This window comes from Bos indicus x Bos taurus, chromosome 3 (assembly GCF_003369695.1).
Source record: "Bos indicus x Bos taurus breed Angus x Brahman F1 hybrid chromosome 3, Bos_hybrid_MaternalHap_v2.0, whole genome shotgun sequence".
Classification (NCBI taxonomy): domain Eukaryota; kingdom Metazoa; phylum Chordata; class Mammalia; order Artiodactyla; family Bovidae; genus Bos; species Bos indicus x Bos taurus.
The window spans coordinates 10441228-10448927 of record NC_040078.1 but is presented as its reverse complement, the minus strand read 5'-3'; positions in this window follow the sequence as shown (position 1 = coordinate 10448927).

Here is a 7700-nt window from a genome sequence, read left to right as displayed (position 1 = left end):
TTTTAGACCAATTTCATAAACTTCTAATCCCTTTTTTGTTATTAAATTATACCATTGGAGTTATTAAACACAATCCTCTTATTTCCAAAATTTATATTTTCTTTGAAGTTCTCTCCAGTCTCCATCAGCCCCTACACTTCCACCTTCCCCCAAGCATGGAATAGGCTTATGGCTCCAGTGTCTTGATATGTACTGGGAAGTGAAGGGTGATGACCACACAGTCCCCTTTCCTCCGAACATCATCGTCTTCCTTCCTGAAAGGTGAGAAGAGAGAATGGAGAATGAAAAGCAATTATCCACAGTGTATCAGCTATCAGCTCCTTGTTTTGTTGTTGCTGCTATTTCTGAAATGAACACCACCCTATAAATGGAGATGCAGATACAGTAATGTCCCCTTTTCATTCAGTTTAGTTCAGTCACTAAGTCGTGTCCGACTCTTTGCGACCCCGTGAATCGCAGCACGCCAGGCCTCCCTGTCCATCACCAACTCCCGGAGTTCACACAGACTCACGTCCATCGAGTCAGTGATGCCATCCAGCCATCTCATCCTCTGTCGTCCCCTTCTCCTCTTGCCCCCAATCCCTCCCAGCATCAGAGTCTTTTCCAATGAGTCAACTCTTCGCATGAGGTGGCCAAAGTACTGGAGTTTCAGCTTTAGTATCATTCCTTCCAAAGAAATCCCAGGGCTGATCTCCTTTAGAATGGACTGGTTGGATCTCCTTGCAGTCCAAGGGACTCTCAAGAGTCTTCAACACCACAGTTTAAAAGCATCAGTTCTTCGGCGCTCACCTTCTTCATAGTCCAACTGTCACATCCATACATGACCACAGGAAAAACCATAGCCTTGATTAGACGAAACTTTGTTGGCAAAGTAATGTCTCTGCTTTTGAATATGCTATCTAGGTTGGTCATAACTTTCCTTCCAAGGAGTAAGCGTCTTTTAATTTCATGGCTGCAGTCACCATCTGCAGTGATTTTGGAGCCCAGAAAAATAAAGTCTGACACTGTTTCCACTGTTTCCCCATCTATTTCCCATGAAGTGATGGGACCAGATGCCATGATCTTCATTTTCTGAATGTTGAGCTTTAAGCCAACTTTTTCACTCTCCAGTTTCACTTTCATCAGGAGGTTTTTCAGTTCCTCTTCACTTTTTGCCATAAGGGTGGTGTCATCTGCATATCTGAGGTGATTGATATTTCTCCCGGCAATCTTGATTCCAGCTTGTGATTCTTCCAGTCCAGCTTTTCTCATGATGTACTCTGCATATAAGTTAAATAAACAGGGTGACAATATACAGCCTTGACGTACTCCTTTTCCTATTTGGAATCAGTCTGTTGTTCCATGTCCAGTTCTAACTGTTGCTTCCTGACCTGCATACAGATTTCTCAAGAGGCAGATCAGGTGGTCTGGTATTCCTATCTCTTTCAGAATTTTCCACAGTTGATTGTGATCCACACAGTCAAAGGCTTTGGCATAGTCAATAAAGCAGAAATAGATGCTTTTCTGGAACTCTCTTGCTTTTTCCATGATCCAGCGGATGTTGGCAATTTGGTCTCTGGTTCCTCTGCCTTTTCTAAAACCAGTTTGAACATCTGGAAGTTCACAGTTCACATATTGCTGAAGCCTGGCTTGGAGAATTTTGAGCATTACTTTACTAGCATGTGAGATGAGTGCAATTGTGTGGTAGTTTGAGCATTCTTTGGCATTGCCTTTCTTTGGGATTGGAATGAAAACTCACCTTTTCCAGTCCTGTGGCCACTGCTGTTTTCCAAATTTGCTGGCATATTGAGTGCAGCACTTTCACAGCATCATCTTTCAGGATTTGAAATAGCTCAACTGGAATTCCATCACCTCCACTAGCTTTGTTTGTAGTGATGCTTTCTAAGGCCCACTTGACTTCACATTCCAGGATGTCTGGCTCTAGGTCAGTGATCACACCATCATGATTATCTGGGTCGTGAAGATCTTTTTTGTATAGTTCTTCTTTGTATTCTTACCATCTCTTCTTAATATCTTCTGCTTCTGTTAGATCCATACCATCTCTGTCCTTTATCGAGCCCATCTTTGCATGAAATGTTCCCTTGGTATCTCTAATTTTCTTGAAGAGATCTCTAGTCTTTCCCATTCTGTTGTTTTCCTCTATTATTTTGCATTGATCGCTGAAGAAGGCTTTCTTATCTCTTCTTGCTATTCTTTGGAACTCTGCATTCAGATGCTTATATTTTTCCTTTTCTCCTTTGCTTTTCACTTCTCTTCTTTTCATAGCTATTTGTAAGGCCTCCCCAGACAGCCATTTTGCTTTTTTGCATTTCTTTTCCATGGGGATGGTCTTGATCCCTGTCTCCTGTCCAATGTCACGAACCTCATTCCATAGTTCATCAGGCACTCTATCTATCAGATCTAGGCCCTTAAATCTATTTCTCACTTCCACTGTATAATCATAAGGGATTTCATTTAGGTCATACCTGAATGGTCTAGTGGTTTTCCCTACTTTCTTCAATTTAAGTCTGAATTTGGCAATAAGGAGTTCATGATCTGAGCCACAGTCAGCTCCTGGTCTTGTTTTTGTTGACTTTATAGAGCTTCTCCATCTTTGGCTGCAAAGAATAAAATCAATCTGATTTCGGTGTTGACCATCTGGTGATGTCCATGTGTAGAGTCTTCTCTTGTGTTGTTGGAAGAGGGTGTTTGTTATGACCAGTGCATTTTCTTGGCAAAACTCTATTAGTCTTTGCCCTGCCTCATTCCGTATTCCAAGGCCAAAGTTGCCTGTTACTCCAGGTGTTTCTTGACTTCCTACTTTTGCATTCCAGTCCCCTATAAGGAAAAGGACATCTTTTTTGGGTGTTAGTTCTAAAATGTCTTGTAGGTCTTCATAGAACCGTTCAACTTCAGCTTCTTCAGTGTTACTGGTTGGGGCATAGACTTGGATTACTGTGATATTGAGTGGTTTGCCTTGGAAATGAACAGAGATCATTCTGTCGTTTTTGAGATTGCATCCAAGTACTGCATTTCAGACTCTTTTGTTGACCATGATGGCTACTCCATTTCTTCTGAGGGATTCCGGCCTTCAGTAGTAGATATAATGGTCATCTGAGTTAAATTCACCCATTCCAGTCCATTTGAGTTCGCTGATTCCTAGAATGTCGACACTCACTCTTGCCATCTCTTGTTTGACCACTTCCAATTTGCCTTGATTCATGGACCTGACATTCCAGGTTCCTATGCAATATTGCTCTTTACATCATCAGACCTTGTTTCTATCATCAGTCACATCCACAGCTGGGTATTCTTTTTGCTTTGGCTCCATCCCTTCATTCTGTCTGGAGTTATTTCTCCACTGATCTCCAGTAGCATATTGGGCACATACTGACCTGGGGAGCTCCTCATTCAGTATCCTATCTTTTTGCCTCTTCATACTGTTCATGGAGTTCTCAAGGCAAGAATACTGAAGTGGTTTGCCATTCCCTTCTCCAGTGGACCACATTCTGTCAGATCTCTCCACCATGACACGCCCATCTTGGGTTGCCCCACGGGCATGGCTTAGTTTCATTGAGTTAGACAAGGCTGTGGTCCTAGTGTGATTAGATTGACTAGTTTTCTGTGAGTATGGTTTCAGTGTGTCTGCCCTCTGATGCCCTCTTGCAACACCTACCATCTTACTTGGGTTTCTCTTACCTTGGGCGTGGGGTATCTCTTCACGGCTGCTCCAGCAAAGCGCAGCCAATGCTCCTAACCTTGGACAAGCGGTATCTCCTCACTGCTGCCCTTCCTGATCTTCAACGTGGGATACCTCCTCTAGGCCCTCCTGCGCCCGCACAGCCATGGCTCCTTCCTTTTCCAAAGAGGTAATGCTGAGGTCAGTCATAAAGGCTTTCTGAGAAGACTGGCTTGGATTTCTGCATCCATTCCAGTCAATCCAAGATGAATTGGCTTGTGTCAATGAAGCGCTCAACACAGTTCACAAAACAGGCTTCAGCCCGACTGTCCAACTTTGGCCCAGGCTTGTCCATGCACTTTTCCTTCACGTGTCTCCACGGCGGAACTGGAACCACAACCCACTGCCTCTGGGACCGCCCCTTTTCATTAGTTGTCACTATTTTTTTTTAGCATTGTTGATTTTTCTTTTTCATTTGTTAGTTATTCAAAAGTAGGTGTTCTCACAGGAGTACCTCTAGGCTTTCCAGAAGGACCTGTGTTCATTGGTCTGCACAATTCCAATTATCTATCTAGCAAGGTTCAATCTGCTTCTGCTTTCAATACAGGCAGCCCACTCCACAACCTCTTACTATTGGAGTCCCCCTCAGCCTCTTGTTAGCAGAGGAAGACAGGTAAGATAGCATGCCTCTACAGCCTTCTGTTTTTCTCACCTAACCCCTGGGACCTTTGTTTAGCTTTGCCACACAGAATGTTGACAATAAACAGGAACTCCTAGCACACCCCCTCTCAGGTCCATCACTTCTTTTTGGACTTCTCCTGTAAGCTCTAGCAACATTAGACACTCTTCTAGAATAATGCTTCGTAAGCTTTAAGGCAAAAGATGACCATGAGTTCTCAATTTTTTGGAGGGACAGGGAATGATTCAATAAGCACACATGTGGTGGGAAAAGTATTTGAGCACCGTGTTGAATGCCTTCCTTCCCCATTTTAAAGAACCTAGCTCTTCAAATCTCTAAGCTTCAAATTCTGGCTTTGTCATTCAATAGTTGTATGATCTTTCTACTTCATGGAAATCAGGATGCTAAGGGTATCCACTTCATAGGGTTCCTGTGTGTATTAATTGGGTTAAATCACTCTGATATAGAATAAGTTCTCAGTAAATGTTAATAGTTATTAATATTGCTACATGCGAAGAGTTGACTCATTGGAAAAGACTCTGATGCTGGGAGGGATTGGAGGCAGGAGGAAAAGGGGACGACAGAGGATGAGATGGCTGGATGGCATCACCAACTCGATGGACGTGAGTTTGAGTGAACTCTGGGAGATGGTGATGGACAAGGAGGCCTGGCGTGCTGCAATTCATGGGGTCGCAAAGAGTCGTACATGACTGAGCGACTGAACTGAACTGAACTGAACATGTTTATTATTTTTATTGAAACACATTATAATTTTTCCTTTTTTATTTCTGCCTGTGGAAATCAAGATTTTGACAAAGTCAAATGTGGTTATGTTACTGAACCCAGGTCTGGCTGCTTGCCGCTTGATAGCCAGTTCTTGAGGGACAGGGGTTAGTAGGAAAGGAAAGGTAGCTTTATTTCAGATGCTGGCAACCGGGAAAGAAGGTGGACTCGTGTCTGAGGGTCAACTTCAAATTGCGGCTCAGGGGACAGAAGTTTTTAAAGGGGTGTTTCAGGGTTGTGTGGGAGGAGGGAGGGGACAGGGTGGCACAGTCAGTTCTGACAGTTATCTTGATATCAGTGATGTGGTAGTCTGGCCAGCATCCTCTTTAGTTGTTCTGAGTACCGTTAAACTCTAGTTTCAGCATTTGTTCCCACTTCTTGGGGACTGTTCTCAGAACTGTGTGGAGTGGCTTATGTCACAGCTTTTGTCTGGTCATCATGTAGTCATCCTCTCCTCATGCAAGTCACCTTCTTCCACCTGGTGAGGGGCTTCAGTGTCTAAAAAGCAACTCACAAGATACAGCTCAGAATATTATCTATGACTCTTGAGGAGTAACTACAGGTCTTTGGCTCTGCTTGGTGACTAAACTATTGTTTTGTCTTGTGTAAAGGTTTAGAGTGTGTGGCATAACTGAGTTCTAGGGCGAAGGTTGTGCTTATAGTTAGAGGGACCTACATTTTTTGCATCTTTGATCCTGCACAGTATTCAGTAGATTGCTATACATGTAACAGCTGCTGAACAAGTCAAGAAATACAGTTTCTGTGATACACTGGATGTTTCTGAAATGCAAATATTCCACATACTATTGGTAAACCAAGGCATAATGTCAGTATAATGTGGGAGTTAGTTCATACAAGATTTTTCTGAGCATGTTAATTTTTTATTATTGTCAAGGAATAGTAGCTGAACATAGATCTTATTAGCGCACTGAAGCACAGCAAGGAACAGAATACCCTACACAAAAGTCATTCACTTAAAGGTTTTCTTCTTGGCTTAGCTTTACCGCATGTCTGTCTTGAGACTGTTCTTACATAGTTTTCTCTGGCTTGCACGCACTTTCTCCCTGTGGCATTCTTCCATCAACCTACCTTTATCTTTGAAGAAGATCAAACCCTATGTCTATTGTTGATTTTATTCATTATTTAGAAATTTAACATATCCTTTTAACCATTTAATTTATTTAGTAGAAATGCTAATGTTTTTGTTAGTGCTCTGGTTATAGGATTTGAATGATCTGCCACAACATTTTTCTCCCCCAAAACTTGTTATTTTTAGTGTGTGTTTTTGCAGAATGCAAGGACTTTTAAAAATAAATGCATATGACGTTATAGCAGAAACACCTGTGTTGTGTTTGAGATCTTCTAATTGAATTGAAAGAGTGACACCATTTCTCCCTTTTTGGCCATTCAAGGACTTAACTCTTTCAACTATTTAACTTTGTCTTCCCTCATTACCTGCCCTGCTTCCTATCAGCTAACAAATATGATCTAGCCTCTCTTATAAAATCCAAAAAGCAAAGATATCACTTTGCTAACAAAGGTCCGTCTAGTCAAGGCTATGGTCTTTCCAGTAGTCATGTAGGGTTCTGGGAGCTGGACTATACAGAAGGCAGAGGTCAAAGAGTTGATGCTTTTGAACTGTGGTGCTGGAGAAGACTCTTGAAAGTCCCTTGGACAGCAAGGTGATCAAACCAGTCAATCTTAAAGAAATCAATGTTGAATACACATTGGAAGGACTGATGCTGAAGCTGAAGCTCCAATACTTTGGCTGATTCATTGGAAAAGACCCTTCTGCTGGGAAAAATTGAAGGCAGGAGAAGAAGAGGGCAACAGAGGATGAGATGTTTGGATGGCATCACCAATGCAATGGACATGATGAACTTCAGCAAACTCTGGGAAATGGTGAGGGACAGGGAAGGCTGGCATGCTACAGTCCATGGGGTCGTGGAGAGTCAGACACGACTGAACAAAAACAACATAAAAACCAAACCCTCTCTTGACCCCACATCCTCCTACATCACCCTTCCACAGCAAAACACAGAAAGTGTTCTACACATGCTGTCTCTACGTTCTCACTTATTTACTTTTCAACATCCTTCAACCTTGCTTCTGCACATACTAATCCACTGAAACTGCTTTTGTTAAGATCCCCAAGTTTTCCATATTGCTAAATCCAAAGAATAATTTTATTCTCTTATTTTACCTCTCAACAAGATTCTATAATCAATAATTTCCACTAGAACTATATCCTTCAGTTTTAGTGACTGAGATTGAATTTCCTGAGATGTATCCCACTTTCCTGGCTGTTTCTTCTAGTCTTTTTTCTGGCTCTTCCCTTTCTACCCCTCTTCTAAATATTGGAATTCTTTATGCTCTGTCCTGGGATCATCTTTGTTTTCTAGCTACTCTTCCTCTCTCTTTAGCTGACCTCATCTTATTCCCAGTGGCTTTATAAATTTGCCAATGATTTTCAAATTTATGTCTCTAGTCCTCACATTGCTTCTCAGCATAAACACTTCGATATCACAAAGATACTTCAATCTACAATATTCCCAAAACAGAAGACTTGATTTTCCTTCC